Source organism: Crocuta crocuta, unplaced genomic scaffold (genome assembly GCF_008692635.1).
Source record: "Crocuta crocuta isolate KB4526 unplaced genomic scaffold, BGI_CrCroc_1.0 scaffold675, whole genome shotgun sequence".
NCBI classification, from domain to species: Eukaryota; Metazoa; Chordata; class Mammalia; order Carnivora; family Hyaenidae; genus Crocuta; species Crocuta crocuta.
The window spans coordinates 3,893,087-3,908,806 of record NW_027528796.1 but is presented as its reverse complement, the minus strand read 5'-3'; the positions used below and the strand labels follow the sequence as shown (position 1 = coordinate 3,908,806).

Sequence of the window (15,720 nt, the reverse complement as noted above, 5' to 3'; positions counted from 1 at the left end):
GGATACGAGGGGACAGGGGTGCAGGTGATCTCGGACAAACTGGAGGTAACGAGTTCACAGGTAACTGGAGTTCACAGGCGGCCCCGGTAATGCCGGTTGTTAAAAGGGGCCTCGAGAAAGAAGCCTCAAGTGAGGACCCAGTCTATCCCACCTCAGGCTGAATCGTAAGCTACAGCACAGGGGACGCTGCACCGGGGAAGGGACAGACCCACAGGTCAACGGAAATCGAGAAACAGACCCACACAAACGTGTTCAACTGGCTTCTGATGAGCCCATAAAAGCAATGGGCGAAGGAAGGACGGCCTTCCCAGCCAGTGGTGTGTGGGCAGGTGGGCGTGGCAGGGGGGATGGGCAGCGCTGTCACACCTTACACAAAAGTCCAGGCGTCGTGGATCCCAGACTGAACACGTAAAATTGTAGAATTTTTTAGAAAACCGCAGGAAGAAATCGTTGAGGTCTAGGGTAGGCAGTCTTTGGGCTCGTCACCAAACGAGTAGTTTATAAAAAGAACACTAATTGGACTTTATCAAAACGTGATGTTTTGCCCTAGAAAAGACAGTGTGAAGAGGGTACAAAGACCCGTTCAAGACTGAGAAGCCGCTCTGCAAAGCACCCAACCCTACGTCGACCGTGCAGAGAACTCTCAAAACCCAACAGGAAGAGACCAGCCGTCCAGTTGGGAAACAGGCCAAAGACAGGAGAAGACACTTCACTGAAGAAACTATGTAAACGACAAACGAGCACAGGAAGAGATGCCCAACCCCATGCCAGGGGCACGCACGGCATCACCTCACCAGGATGGGCGCCGGGCATCTATGCTGCTGGTGGGGGCGCAGGCAGCCCGTGACCCGGCCGTCTGCTCGGGGCCGCTTCTCGCAGGGAAAGGAGGACTCCCCGCACACAACGGTTCACAGCAGCCTTGCTCCTAACAGCGCAGACTGGAAATGAGCCCCGGGTCCTCAGCGGGGGACCGATCCGTGGTCCACCCACACCCTGGCAGACACCCTGCGCCGAGGAGGACTCAGCTATTGATACACGCACCGCAGGGGGCAACGCCACTCCCAAAGGTCACACACTGTGTCACCCCATTGGTTTAACCCCCCTGAGATGACAACACATGCAGACGGGGACCAGAGTGGTGGCTGGTGGGTGGAAGGGCAGTGGGTGGGGGAGGGGGCGGTGCGGGAACATGTGCAGGGATGTGACCCGGCACTGGAGTTCCGCGGTGTCACCGCCGGGGATCTGGGTAAAGGGTGGTCTCTCTTACGACTGTGTGGGAATCTACAAGGATCACAGAATTAAAAGTTCAATTAAAAAAAGATGGGAAGGGAGGGGCGCCTGGGGGCTCAGGCGATTGAGTGTCGAGTCTTGACTTTGGCTCAGGTCATGACCCCACGGTCGTGGGATGGAGCCCCGCGTCGTGCTCTGCCCTGAGCATGGAGCCTGCTTACGGGTCTCTCTCTCTTCCCCGCTGCCCCTCACTCGACTGGCCGCCTGGGCCACGGCCATTCACTGTCCTCTCTCGCCCTCCCTGAGCTGCTCTGCCCTGGAGGCTCTGCCCCACAGCGTCCCAGTCTTGGCTCTCCAGGGGCCCAGCCCCCACCCCTTCTCACCTCACCCCTGGCAGGACCCCTGCCTAGGCAGCCACAGCCGTGCGTGCGTGCGGGTAACTCCTGGGAGACCCACGCGGCTTTCCAGCTGCACACCCACATCTTCACCTGGAGGCCACAAGCAGCAGACATGCCGCCACCCAGCCTCTGACCCGGACCCCAGCACCCCTGCCCTCAGACACCGGGTCCCACCCTGCCCCCCAGCGTCCCTGCCCTCAGACACCGGGTCCCACTCTGCCCCCAGCGACCCTGTCCCCAGACACACCTGGTCCCACCCCGTCCCGCAGCGCCCCTGCCCTCAGACACCGGGTCCTACCCCGTCCCGCAGCGCCCCTGCCCCCAGACACCGGGTTCCACCCCGCCCCCCAGCACCCCTGCCCTCAGACACTGGGTCCCACCCTGCCCCCCAGTGTCCCTGCCCTCAGACACCGGGTCCCACCCCGGCCCGCAGCGCCCCTGCCCCCAGACACCGGGTTCCACCCCGCCCCCCAGCACCCCTGCCCTCAGACACTGGGTCCCACCCTGCCCCCCAGTGTCCCTGCCCTCAGACACCGGGTCCCACCCCGGCCCGCAGCGCCCCTGCCCCCAGACACCGGGTTCCACCCCGCCCCCCAGCACCCCTGCCCTCAGACACTGGGTCCCACCCTGCCCCCCAGTGTCCCTGCCCTCAGACACCGGGTCCCACCCCGGCCCGCAGCGCCCCTGCCCCCAGACACCGGGTTCCACCCCGCCCCCCAGCACCCCTGCCCTCAGACACTGGGTCCCACCCTGCCCCCCAGTGTCCCTGCCCTCAGACACCGGGTCCCACCCCGGCCCGCAGCGCCCCTGCCCCCAGACACCGGGTTCCACCCCGCCCCCCAGCACCCCTGCCCTCAGACACTGGGTCCCACCCTGCCCCCCAGTGTCCCTGCCCTCAGACACCGGGTCCCACCCCGGCCCGCAGCGCCCCTGCCCCCAGACACCGGGTTCCACCCCGCCCCCCAGCACCCCTGCCCTCAGACACTGGGTCCCACCCTGCCCCCCAGTGTCCCTGCCCTCAGACACCGGGTCCCACCCCGGCCCGCAGCGCCCCTGCCCCCAGACACCGGGTTCCACCCCGCCCCCCAGCACCCCTGCCCTCAGACACTGGGTCCCACCCTGCCCCCCAGTGTCCCTGCCCTCAGACACCGGGTCCCACCCCGGCCCGCAGCGCCCCTGCCCCCAGACACCGGGTTCCACCCCGCCCCCCAGCACCCCTGCCCTCAGACACTGGGTCCCACCCTGCCCCCCAGTGTCCCTGCCCTCAGACACCGGGTCCCACCCCGGCCCGCAGCGCCCCTGCCCCCAGACACCGGGTTCCACCCCGCCCCCCAGCACCCCTGCCCTCAGACACTGGGTCCCACCCTGCCCCCCAGTGTCCCTGCCCTCAGACACCGGGTCCCACCCCGGCCCGCAGCGCCCCTGCCCCCAGACACCGGGTTCCACCCCGCCCCCCAGCACCCCTGCCCTCAGACACTGGGTCCCACCCTGCCCCCCAGTGTCCCTGCCCTCAGACACCGGGTCCCACCCCGGCCCGCAGCGCCCCTGCCCCCAGACACCGGGTTCCACCCCGCCCCCCAGCACCCCTGCCCTCAGACACTGGGTCCCACCCTGCCCCCCAGTGTCCCTGCCCTCAGACACCGGGTCCCACCCCGGCCCGCAGCGCCCCTGCCCCCAGACACCGGGTTCCACCCCGCCCCCCAGCACCCCTGCCCTCAGACACTGGGTCCCACCCTGCCCCCCAGTGTCCCTGCCCTCAGACACCGGGTCCCACCCCGGCCCGCAGCGCCCCTGCCCCCAGACACCGGGTTCCACCCCGCCCCCCAGCACCCCTGCCCTCAGACACTGGGTCCCACCCTGCCCCCCAGTGTCCCTGCCCTCAGACACCGGGTCCCACCCCGGCCCGCAGCGCCCCTGCCCCCAGACACCGGGTTCCACCCCGCCCCCCAGCACCCCTGCCCTCAGACACTGGGTCCCACCCTGCCCCCCAGTGTCCCTGCCCTCAGACACCGGGTCCCACCCCGGCCCGCAGCGCCCCTGCCCCCAGACACCGGGTTCCACCCCGCCCCCCAGCACCCCTGCCCTCAGACACTGGGTCCCACCCTGCCCCCCAGTGTCCCTGCCCTCAGACACCGGGTCCCACCCCGGCCCGCAGCGCCCCTGCCCCCAGACACCGGGTTCCACCCCGCCCCCCAGCACCCCTGCCCTCAGACACTGGGTCCCACCCTGCCCCCCAGTGTCCCTGCCCTCAGACACCGGGTCCTACCCCGTCCCGCAGCGCCCCTGCCCTCAGACACCGGGTCCCACCCTGCCCCGCAGCGCCCCTGCCCCCAGACACCGGGTCCCACCCTGCCCCGCAGCGCCCCTGCCCCCAGACACCGGGTTCCACCCCGCCCCCCAGCACCCCTGCCCTGGGTCCAACGGTTCCAGGGACGCTGCCTGCAGCCCCCACGCCCTCCCTTGGTCATGTCGCCCCCACTGGAGGGCTGTGAGGACCTCCAGGAGGCCCTCCTCTCCCACCCTGGCACGCCAAACCCTTGTCCCCACAGAGGGGGCCTCCAGAACTTGAACCCAGTCGTGAACGTGTCAGCCTGAACACTGACAGNCAGCGCCCCTGCCCCCAGACACCGGGTTCCACCCCGCCCCCCAGCACCCCTGCCCTCAGACACCGGGTCCCACCCTGCCCCCCAGTGTCCCTGCCCTCAGACACCGGGTCCCACCCTGCCCCCCAGCGTCCCTGCCCTCAGACACCGGGTCCCACTCTGCCCCCAGCGACCCTGTCCCCAGACACACCTGGTCCCACCCCGTCCCGCAGCGCCCCTGCCCTCAGACACCGGGTCCTACCCCGTCCCGCAGCGCCCCTGCCCCCAGACACCGGGTTCCACCCCGCCCCCCAGCACCCCTGCCCTCAGACACCGGGTCCCACCCTGCCCCCCAGTGTCCCTGCCCTCAGACACCGGGTCCCACCCTGCCCCCCAGCGTCCCTGCCCTCAGACACCGGGTCCCACTCTGCCCCCAGCGACCCTGTCCCCAGACACACCTGGTCCCACCCCGTCCCGCAGCACCCCTGCTCTCAGACACCGGGTCCCACCCCGGCCCGCAGCGCCCCTGCCCCCAGACACCGGGTTCCACCCCGCCCCCCAGCACCCCTGCCCTGGGTCCAACGGTTCCAGGGACGCTGCCTGCAGCCCCCACGCCCTCCCTTGGTCATGTCGCCCCCACTGGAGGGCTGTGAGGACCTCCAGGAGGCCCTCCTCTCCCACCCTGGCACGCCAAACCCTTGTCCCCACAGAGGGGGCCTCCAGAACTTGAACCCAGTCGTGAACGTGTCAGCCTGAACACTGACAGCTCCCCACTGCCCCCGGGGCAAACCCAAGCCCACTAGCCTCCTCTGCCCACCTCGCCCTCGCTCACCCTCTTGGGCCACGGTGGCCTCCATTTAGTCCCCAGAAACTCAAGCTCCTTCCTGCCTCCAGGCCTCCTGCACGCTGTTCCCTGTGCCTGGAACTTCTCCCCGCTCAGCCGCTGGCTGGGACCTCCTCACCCTTCACGTCTTAGCTTAACGGGCACGTCGTCGGGGAGGGTTTTCCCGGTGCAGCTGTCCAGATTTAGGCCTGTGACACTCCCCAAAAGCACCTGCAATTTTCCTTCACCGCGCTCTTGGCCACTGGGGTCACCTGTGTGTGTTGCCTACCCGGCGGCAGGAGCCACCAGCCTCGCTCAGCCCCGCACAGGCCAGGCACGCAGTGAGCTGACAGCTGCTAACAGAACTGGCCACGTCTCCGGGGCGTCCCTGCGTCCCCGTCCCTAGCTACGGACCAGGTCCCCTCCGGGGGCACGGCTTGCCTCTTCGGTCTGCTTCTCTGAGCCTCCGGCCCAGCGCGAGTCCTGCCCTTCCGAGTCAGAGCCCGGGCTCGCCTTCCAGACACCTTCCTCCCCGTCAACGACTCTCCCTCCCGAGACCCCAAGATAAAGTCGGCCCCACCCGTGAAACCGTCATCTCAAGCTGTCACAAGTCAGGGACAATGTTTGGGGATTTTTTTTTTTTATCAGATTTCCAACAGACCTTGATGCTGATCTTCCCACCCACCCCCTCCTCCTCTGCACTGTGTGCACTGCACGCGGCAGACGGCAGAGTCTGCAAAGCTCCTGGCCGCGTCCCTCGGGACCTCCTGGTGAGCAACAGCTGCTTGGAAAGGTTCAGAGGCTTCATCTGTAAAACTTACGCCAGCAAGTTCAGAAGACAGTCTGGGAAGACCAGCAGTGAGAGCTGGAAGAGACTCCCTGACCACACAACTCAAACTGCCTCCCGAAAACGGGTCTGTGCAAAGGGTCCCACAAGTGGGGAAGAAAAGAGAGCAGAGCCCCTGCGTGACCTCAGCAGGATGTGCGAGCAGACGCTCTCTAGAGATCACTTAAAATACGCGCCTGACTCTCATGGGTCCCTCGCCCAGGTGGGAATCGCACAGTATTTGTCCCTCTGTGTCTGGCTCATGTCACTCATGAGGTCCTCAAGGCTCAGCCCTGGGTCCAGCAGCGGTCAGGATGCCCTTCCCCTTTAAGCCTGAAGGCAATTCCCTGCACCGACAGGCTGCATTTTGCTTGTCCCTTCATCCGCCAAGGGACACGTGGGGCCCCACCCCTAGGCCACTGCGAAGGGCGCTGCCGTGAGCGTGGGTGCACACGTATCTCTCCCAGTCCCTGCCTTCGTCCTTCCGGGTGCAGGTGGGAGGTGGGGCTGCCGGATCGCACGGGAAGCGAAGTGTGTTCCGCGCCGAGGGCCACAGCCCCGCCTCCCGGACGGCCGCACCGTTTTCTGTCCCGGCAGTGGTGCCCGCGTCCCCCGTCCACCCGCCACACGCTCTGCTAGCACGGTCCCCGTCCTGGTGGACATGAGGCAGAGAAGGATGCTCTTCACCGTGACCTGCAGAAGCACCGGCTTAGAAACAGCAGCCGGCGTTGCAGCATCACAGGAGGAAAACATCACAATCTTCAGACACACGCAGCTAAAAATAACTCAGGGGAAGAGGCGTTTTCAGGGAGGCTGTTGACGTAAGCGTGAAATGAAGATTATGTCTCGTTTGCTGGCTNTCAGTCATTTCAGCGTCCACGGCAGCGCCCTCCGGCACGGACTGACGCCCCCCCCCCTCCCCCCAGTATGCCAGGAGGTGTTTGTGTCACTTCTTGAAAGAATTATAGAAACACAGGAAATTTCTAAAAGAGCCCAGGGGGGCCCCGATCACCCATGACTTGGCTGCATCTTACGTAACCACGGATAACGTCACAAGCCCTACCCAACGCTGCGGGCTGTCAACGCCAGAAGAGTCGTGTGCGCGCGTGTCNCAAGTCCCTTCTCCACGTCTGTCATGTTGTCACTTGAAGGACGTCGTGTAGATGGAATCCTACAGGATGGGACCTCTGGAGACTGGCCTTTGTCTTCACTCAGCAAAACGCCCTTGAGGTCCATCAGGCGGTCACACGGACCGAGGGCGTCCCTTTCCACTGCTGGGTGACACCCTGTGGTGCATGACACTGCTGGTTTAACCATCCGCTCCCCGGGTGGCCCCCATCTGGGGCTGTTACCCATCGAGCTGCTCTGAACAATGGCGCACAGGTTTTCTGCAGACACGGCCGTCACTTCTCCAGGGTAAACGCCCTGGTGCACAGCGAGTCAGGCCGGGTCGCCCACGAAGTGGATGCTCTGTTTGCTGAGAAGTTGCCGCGATGGCCACGTACGAGAGGCCAGTTTGTCAGCATCCTCACGGGCACGGGGGCTGTCACAGGTTTTGTGTTAGCTGCTCTCACGGGCACAGGCTGCCACCTCACTGCGGTTTCACCGCGCCTCCCCGACGGCGATGGGAGGGGACACCCCTCCAACATGCCAGTTCGCCGTCTGTGGCTCCTCAGGAAAGCGTTCTGCACGTCCTCCGCCCATTTTCTCGGATCGTCTGGGTGGGTTGGTCGGTTGGTTGCTACTGTTGTGTTCTGAAGACCCCGGTGTATCTAGATCCTTCGTCAGGCACGTGGCTCGCAAGCCCGTCCTCCCTCCCGACAGCACTGCTTTTCACCCCCCTGCCGATGCGTTCTCTGCAGAACGAGGGGTTCCATCCGGGCCGAGGGCCCCTCCTGACTTTCCGTTCTGTGGATTATACCTTGGTGCCGTGTCTGACCCCCGTGTGCCCAGCCCCGGGCCCCCACACCTCCTCCTAGGTTTCTTAGGAAAGTCTTACGGTTTTGCATGTTAAAGTGTATTAAGCAATTTGAGTTCTTTTTTTTTTTTTTTTTATCAGACATGAGGTCAAGGTTCGTTCTGCCTGCAGACGAGCAACTGACTCAGCACTGCTGAGCTGGCTTGCACCTGCGCCCCGAACCAGCGGCCCCATCTGTGTGGATCCGAGTCTGGCTCTGTCTTCTGCCCTCCCCCCCACCGCCCTCTGCGTCCGTCCCTCGGCCACCACCGCACTCGGTGGGCAGCGGTCAACCCCGTCTTCGTCACCACAGCTTGGAGCCAGTCTTACAATACGGTAGAGCGTTTCCTCTCACGTGACTGTTGTTCAGAATAGTCTAAGCCATTCTCGTCGCCTTTACTTTCTATATGAATTCGGCAACAACCTTGCCTTTATCTACGAGAAATCTTGCTGGGGTTCACGTGTTTAACTGTAGTAACATTTTAGCTCACAGCATCTATCCAAGATATTACCATTTCAATAGGTAATTAATACAAAAATAATGAATGAGGTTTTTTTCCGCAAGTCTTGGAAACCCTGTGTGTGATTTATACATACATCACCTACCCCGCCTGTACTCATGTCAGCCATGTCAAGTGCTCAGCCCTGGTCTAGATGCCCAGGGGATTTTTTTTAAGCCAGAAAGACATTTTCCCACAGGGCATAGACCCCGTGAAAATATTAAAAACACGAAGGGAAAAAAAATCACAGAAAGGAGAAAGGAAACAATCACTTGACAAACATGTGCTGCAGAACAGTCCTGAAAGACGGTCTGGGGGGGACCGCAGGGCAGTAGTAGGTCAGCAGAGAGGGACTTTGTAGCTAATAAGTTTGTGAGACACTGCAGATTCCCATTCTGGAGTCCTGATACAATGGCCCTGAGAAGTCCTGCAATGAGAATCTGCTGGAATGTGTTTACCCCACAGCGTCTGAACCTATTTGGGCAGGAACGCTTCTGCACAAAGTTTCGCATGCTAGAGAACCTCACAGAGCACAGAGCACGGACTGGGTGCGTCAGTTAGAGGGAAGGGCCTGGTCCTGCGGTGGGGCGCAGGTGCCGGGGACCAAGCTGTGAGTCTGGCTCTGCCCACACTGGATGCTAGACACCTCGTGTTTGGTATTTCCCCTCTGCAGTGCTCGGTTTCCTCATCTGCACAAGGAGCCCCCTTCTGGTCTGCACAGGTATGATCCTAGAATCCTAGCTCATGGTTCGAATCCCATAAAGCGGTGGCTCTGGCACTTTCCATGGGACAATCCTCCCCCTTCCCAGCTATGACTTTGCTCCGTGTCTGTTTTTCAGAAGCAAGCGCCTTCAAGTGCCAGAGAGAGGCAGCACGATGCAGCACTCACGCCTCCCTGCTTAGCTCACGCTCAGGAACTTGGTGCGGATGATTCTGGAAACTGGTTATAACCTCCGTTTCTTTCCCGTCTCCTTCCCCACCACCCATGACCCTCTGCTCCAGCCCAATTCAGTGATCTCCCCAGGCCCCGGGAGCTTTCATTTTGGATCCATCCCTGAGTCTCCTGCCCCCGCACTCCCACCAGCCCCCCTGCCTCGCCTCGCCTCGCCTCGCCTCTGCCGGGTCCGGTGCCTCTCCCCCCTCCCCCGCGTGTGCTCCCTCTGTGCCAGCACCCTTTCGCCAGCCCCAGGCGGTCACTGTTGATGGCGTGCCCTCTCTCCCTGCTGCGGGGGACACACCATGAAGACAAAGATTGAGTGTGACAGGCCACCGCCCGGCCCGGGGCCCAGTGGCCACCTGGGGGACGTCGGGTCGCCTAGAGACTGCTAGGGCCCCTGACCCGCCCCCTGGCTCCCCTCCGGAGTCTGCAGGCTGCCAGTGTTTCCTGAAAGCAGACGTGGGGAGCCCAGCAGCCCTGCCTGCACGTCTCGAAATGGGACAGACACAGAACACGGGCCTGTGCTGCGGCCACGGGGGACCAGGTCAGTGGGCGCCCAACTTCAGGACGGGCCCAGCCCCCCGACACGTACCCTGCCTCCAGACATGGGCCACAGGCCACGGACGTGGGGGCAGGAGGGCACGCGAGCGGCGTGGCATGTGCCCAGATGAGCCACAGGATGCGAACCGGCCCGGCCGGGCTCCAGCCACCTCCCAGGGCGGGGCACCAGGTCCCTTCCACCGGCTCCTCTCTCTTCCTCAGCCAAGGTACCTTCTCCCCCACGAGAGGGAACAGCCACACACACGTGCTGTGGAAGCCGGAAGGCAGCCCCTCCACGTCCCCGCGGCCCGGCCCGGCCCGGCCCGCCGCCCAGTGGGCCTCCGCCCAGTCTCTGCTGCAGCTCCTTCCGCGTCTGGGGTAACAGGCTTCCACTGAGGCCCCGACGGTCAGCTGTGGGGGCTGCACCCTCGGCTCCTGCTGTCGGCGGCGAACAGGGAGCTCGTCCACTCTCTTCCCTCCCCTCTTCCCCTGGCATAACTCTGCTTAAATCAGAGAATGTGATGTAACGACTCTGAAAATACTGACTGCTCGCGCAAATTTATTATCGTTACATTTCTCGTGGAACCTGTGTAAAGGGTGATGATCTCCTTTTTCATAGTTCCCTGCTTCCTGTTATTTGTATGTGCTTTGGGGCTGGATGTGCGGGTTAGAGCTTGTGTGATGTTTCCTGGGGCCGCGCTGCTGTCTGTGTGGCTCCCGTGTCCTGTTTCCTGTGGGTCCTGTGTGGTTGTCTAGGTGCAGATTCTGTTGTGTGTTGTTCTGTGTTGGTCTTGTGTAGCTGTTTGCCTGTACTTTCTATCATGTTGTATCTGCTGTTTGTGTCCGTTTTATACTGTTTTGTGTAGGTCTCGTTTGTGTGCAGACGTTGCTGTGTGCTGCTCTGTAGGCCCGCCATGTCGCCGGGGGTAGACCCCGCCGCGTGTAGACCCGATAGGCGCCCTCACGTTCGGACCTCCAGCCTCCAGATTTTCTTGTGTTATGTCTTTTATAACTTCTGTTTTCTCTTCCTGAGCCCCTTAGTTTCATCAAAGACAACAACTACCTTTCCGATGCTCACGCCTGGTTTTTAAGAGGAGCCCCTTAGTTTCATCAAAGACAACAACTACCTTTCCGATGCTCACGTCTGGTTTTTAAGAGGATTTCTGAGCAAAGAGGGGAGAGAGAGGTCTGCGCTCTGCCGCCCTAACAGTGGAAACTGACGTAGGGCTGACTTTCTCACGCTGGTTAGAGCTCTGATGGACAGAGACACGGGAGGGTGGGGCCCGCTTCTTAATAATGGGTCTTGGGGGACACTTTCAAACTGGGGCCCTTGGGGGCGTTGGTGATGACAAGAACCTCATGGTTTCTCAGGGGAAGGAGGGGGAGCTCCGTGGAGAGCAAAGTGGCACAGAACAGGGTCCCCGAAGCCCGGCGTGCCGGGGAGAGGGCCCAGGGGCCATGCGGACACTGAGAACACAGAATCGTCCATGGGGCGGCCTGGTGAGAGCAAGGATTCTGACACCCTCCGTGCTAATGTTACACCTGTTTTTTGCCACAAGCAAAGGCAAACCTACTAGAACTAATGAACATATACATTTTTAAACTCACTGAAAGCCAGAGGCCCTGCGTTACAGAACAGNAAGGGACGCTCCCGCCACACGGCCCCGAGCCTTCTCCCCGCACGAGTCACGATGTAGGGGCCCCCAACCCACAGGGGGTTTGCCCGGGCTGCATCGAGGGCAGGTGCCCTGACGGTATGCGCACTACATCAGCGCTTGCAGCCAGAGCCGGGGCTCAGGTCGCGTGGAGCGTCGGGAACAAGCCAGACGAAGCCAGGAAGACGAGGCACAGGTTGGGCAGAGAAAGGCATCATCTCAGAGAGAACCAAGTCTCGACCCTATGCAAGTTCGTGGCAATCTGACCCTGTGGGCGCAGGAAGGCTCGGCGGAGGCTCCACAGCTGGATTTCTTCGGGCTTGATGAGGGAGAGAGGCCCCAGGGCTCCCGCCAGGGCCCCGAGCTGTGTCCGCCGTGGCCTCCCAGGGCTCCTCCTTGGACAGCTTCCAGCCTCCGTGACCCCTTCTGGTTCCTCGTTCCGAAAACCCTCTCCCTCCATCTGTCAAACTCCTACGTGATCTTTAAGGCCCCCTCCTAAGGGCCCCTCCTCCCCAGCTCTGTCCTGGCCACAGCTGTCCCGCCCCATGCAGGCCCGCCACACCCCCTTTTCCAGGCCACCGGCACCTTCCTCACCGCGCACCTCTCTCCGCAGCAGGTTACAGCCCTGCAGCCTCAAACTGAGCTCACTCTAGAACAAAACTGTTTTCCTTCACGTCACCTCCCCATGACCTCTAAAGCCCCATTTCTCCTTCTTTCGTTTTATAAAAAAAAAAAATTTTTAACATTTATTCATTTTTGAGGGACAGAGAGAGACAGAGTGAGAGTAGGGGAGGGGCAGAGAGAGGGAGACACAGAATCCGAAGCAGCTCCAGGCTCTGAGCCGTCAGCACAGAGCCCGATGCGGGGCTCAAACCCACGAACCGTGAGATCATGACCTGAGCTGAAGTCGGACGCCTGACCGACTGAGCCCCCCGGGTGCCCCCCTCTTTCTTCCTATTGCAAGACTCCCAGGAAGAAGTCTGTCGGCTTCCTCGCCTACCCTTCTCCCTTGAATGGAGGATTCCCTCCCAGGGCTCCACCAAAGCCCTTCCGCAGCCCTGGCCTCGCCCTCCAGCCTGCTGAGCCCAGCCCTCCATCAGCGGAGGCCCCGGGTGGCAGCCCTCAGGCTGTCCCTCCCCCTGGACACTCCCGGTCTTCCCCACGTCCCCGGGGGCGCCTTCCTAAGCCCCTTTGCCTTCCCGTCCCCTGCCCAAAGCCGCCTCCGTGGGGTAACCTGGGCTGCCCCTTGGTCCCCTCTCCCGCTGACCCAGCACCTGCCCCCGCGTCACCTCCCATGCCCGTGTCCCCAGTCTGGTCCGCGGCGCCGACCCCACCGACCTCCTTGCTGACAGCCCTGCACTTAAGCTCACAGCTCACACCGCTCGTCCCTAGTTTTAACAGCTGCAAGGGGCGCAATTTCCAGCATATCATAAACACTGGCTTCTTAAAATAAAACTGTCAGGTCCCTGCTCTAAGCACGTCCGCTGGAATCTACACACGACAGTGTGATCTGCACGGCCATCTGTTTACCACACGCACGAACGAGTCCCCTCAACCGTCAGGAAGTTCGCGGCACTTCTGCATCTGGGGCCGCCGCTCCCCTCGCTGCGGGTGTGCGAGCCACAGCCACGGTTACGGACCTGCGCTGGGCGGGACTCCACGGGCCACGTGCAGGCGTGCGCGGGGCAGTGTGCACGCAGCCCACACCGGGCCTGATCCGCTCGGACCACAGGCTGTGATCGCGCCTTCCGGGCCGGGCCAGCGCCGCACTGACTGGAACCCCACCGGCCCCCACAAGGGGATGGCACGCGTCTGATGAACCGTCATCTAAGAAAGAAGCCATGTTTGACGAGGCACATGGGCCTTTTCCCCAGTAGGGTCGCCCGCCACGGACCTGTGTTCAGATCCATTCCTAGGCTTCAGTTCTCTAAGTGTGGGTGCAGGAGCCTCGTTCCACAGACGAGTGACCGGGGACGGACAGCTCTGCAGAGCAGCGTCTCCCACGGCCACCGTCCCACCCAAGAGCCCGCCACCCCGACCACACAAGGAGGCCACCTTCCTCCTGCCGCAAACCTCCCTCTTGCACACAGTGAGGCCACTCCCCCGACACCCGCCTGTCTGTGGGGATCCCTGGCCTGCTGTCTCCTGTGCTGTGAGCAGGCAGACCCCTCCCCTCCCCCCGTCCCAGCCAGGGTCTCTCCCACCCAGAGGGAAAGGGGCGGTTTGAAGATGCCCCTGTCTGCGGGCCCGGATTCCCCCGATCACCACCCCCTCCTCCCGGGCCCCACACACCTGTCACCTGCACCTCGGTAAACTGCACCTCCTAACCTGCCACACGTTTCTCAACCAAGCCTGCGGCAAGGCCTCCTGGCTCTAGAAATACACTTTGTCCTACTTCCTCATTTCCCTCCCGCCTCCACCCTGCTGGTAATGGAATCCTGTAGGGACCCGGGTCCCCCACGTGGCAGCCACAGACACGGATCTTGTCCCACCCCCGCCGAAGCCCTCCGTGGCGTCCGCCTGGCACTCAGGAGGAGTGGCCGGCAGCCCGGGCTCCCTCCCCTCGGCCGCACCGCCTCACTCATCCCCGAGCAGGCGAAGCTCGCTCCACACCGGGGCCTCACGCTCACCCCAGACTTCCACGGGCACCTCACGGCACTGGCCTCAGATGTCCCCTGCTCAGCCTGCCTGCATGTGCCCGCCCCTCTGCACCACAGCCTCCCCCTGCTTCCTCTCCCCTACATGCTCCAACCGCTGTCCACCTCCCCGAGGTTTACCGTTTGCTGTCGCCGCCCGCCTCCCGCCCTCCACAACACGGGGTGCAAGAGGCCCTGCCTTCTGCCTTGTCACCCACGACAGGCCCGCACTGAAGAAACATGTATCGCGTGACCGGCCCCAGGGATGAGTATACACACCCATGAGCCGTTTGAGCGGAGCCGGGCAGGGGTCAGCCACGCCGCACACACGTGAAACGGACACCGAGGACGCACAAAGTCACTGCTTAACAAACTTAACCTCTGAGACCGCGCGCATCAGAAACATTCCCTCAATGTCCCTCAAAAGTCTGCAAAACATGAGGAGTGTCCCCGTCCTGGCTTCCTCCCCAGAGAACGATAGCGAAAGGATGGTGATTAGAAGTCTATCTGAAGCAAACAGAGTTCGTTCTCAACTATAATTACTCCACCAAAAGGGATTAGCCTTGTAACTGGGGTTGACTTATTTGTTTTCTGGTAAAAAGTAATAATAATAACAATAATATAACTGTCTTTTCTGCTTCCAAAATAGAATATAACATTATATCCTTTGTTGGCAACTTTTTTTTTTGCACAAATGTATGGATCAAAGAAATTGACAGGGAAAACTCTTTCTACAAAGGAAGAATTTTGCTGTTTTTCCCTTTCAAAATCCAAACCATAGAGTTCTCTTTCTTAGCCATTCGCCGTAAGGCTGTGATGTCAAGGAAATCAGGAGAAGCCGTGCGGAGCTGTGAAAATATGGAAAGCGTGCGGGTCTGAAACACAGCGTGGTGGTGTGCTGTCCTGGGGTGGGGCGCGGCCCTCCTCACAACCCTGTCTGCCTCTCCGCACCCACGGGGAGAGTTCTGGTTATTCCGCTAAGGTTCATCATAAAACCAGAGGCTCACTTACTTTTCATCCTCAAAAATACCTTCGGGAACCAAGCCGGGTTCTCCAAATCTACCTGGTGAGTCCAGATTTTAGGAAAGTGGCTTGAGCAAATGTGGTGTCGTGTTGGGCAGCTTTAAGCACACACACGGGTCCATGTGCCTCTGATGTCACACTTCTACCATTTTAACTCACCCTAGGGGAGGGCGGGGACAATTTCTGAGCCTTTTGGGGGAGAAACCCCATCCCCTACATGAAGAGCTTAAGAAAGGTAAGCCCACAACTCCACCAGGCAGGTCATTTTCCATGGCGAGTTTACTCTGGTCTCAAACCTGCCCGACCCTCGCCGCGCACACCTGTCTCTCGCGGGAGGCCACATGGCCAGCGCCGCCACCTGTCCGCGCCGGCCGGGCCTCACCTGTGCGGCCGGCGAGCCCCTCCTGGCACCGCCACCCACCCCGTGTCAACTGTCCACGGACCTGACTCCCTTCCCTAGGCCACCCAAGGGTTTACAGAAAAAGGGGGGAGGGCAGGAGGTGCTCCGAGGGGGCCTAGGGGGCCCCATCGCCCGGACTCCGGGGTCCGCGCTCCTAACTGCCGTGGCGGGGATCCGGGGCCCTCCCCGAGCGCCCCCCGCGGGGCTGGGCGC

The 15,720-nt window shown here is 62.1% G+C and overlaps 1 protein-coding gene across 1 annotated transcript in view; it reads right to left on the bottom strand.

Annotated features, from left to right (window-relative positions):
* Positions 1-14,127, bottom strand: part of PRDM15 (PR/SET domain 15) — a 61,827-nt gene extending 47,700 nt beyond the window's left edge. The window contains exon 1 of the mRNA XM_077755374.1: positions 14,079-14,127. The gene's annotated coding sequence lies outside the window, so the exon portion shown is untranslated. The remainder of the gene's footprint in view (positions 1-14,078) is intronic.
* Positions 14,128-15,720: the final 1,593 nt, after the last annotated feature.